Here is a 469-nt window from a genome sequence, read left to right as displayed (position 1 = left end):
TCTTTTTTTTTTTTTTTTTTTTTTTTTTTTTGCAGCCATCACGGAGAATAACCGAGCAGCATGGAGTCTCAGATAAAGACAACTCCAGACAACCTGCGAAAACATATACATGCATATATACATAAAAAAACAAGATAAAAAGACAAAAAAATCTACATTTAAAAACTTCAGCTTTGTTTATCTGTCCATCTCTCTTTCTTGCTGGGAAGCTGTACGCTAGTTTGTGCTTATATCATCTTATCATAACGCCATTAATGGGTGCCGTCAGACTCGCTGTTCTCATCACATACCGCACACAGCTCCTGCTCTCTGAAACAACTGCATCTTTCACCCTTTCTAACAATACCCTGCTTCTCTCACTGTAACCGTCTCTTTCTCTTTATGTCTCTCGAGGGTGTCTCTCTACTGGTCTGTGTTGTTTTGGGTGTTTTTTTTTTTTTGTCATTCCACAGAGATGGAGAGAGAGAGA

General features: G+C 38.4%; 1 protein-coding gene across 1 annotated transcript in view; it reads left to right on the top strand.

The window, feature by feature from the left end:
- Positions 1–463, top strand: part of LOC107567791 (mitogen-activated protein kinase 1-like) — an 8030-nt gene extending 7567 nt beyond the window's left edge. Inside the window, exon 9 of the mRNA XM_016253549.1 lies at positions 36–463. The gene's annotated coding sequence lies outside the window, so the exon portion shown is untranslated. The remainder of the gene's footprint in view (positions 1–35) is intronic.
- The last annotated feature ends 6 nt before the right edge of the window (positions 464–469 follow it).

The sequence above is a fragment of the Sinocyclocheilus grahami genome, unplaced genomic scaffold, assembly GCF_001515645.1.
Source record: "Sinocyclocheilus grahami isolate Dianchi unplaced genomic scaffold, SAMN03320097.WGS_v1.1 scaffold27.1, whole genome shotgun sequence".
NCBI lineage: Eukaryota > Metazoa > Chordata > Actinopteri > Cypriniformes > Cyprinidae > Sinocyclocheilus > Sinocyclocheilus grahami.
Note: the sequence above shows the minus strand (reverse complement) of the source record. Positions and strands in the feature narration are given on the sequence as shown.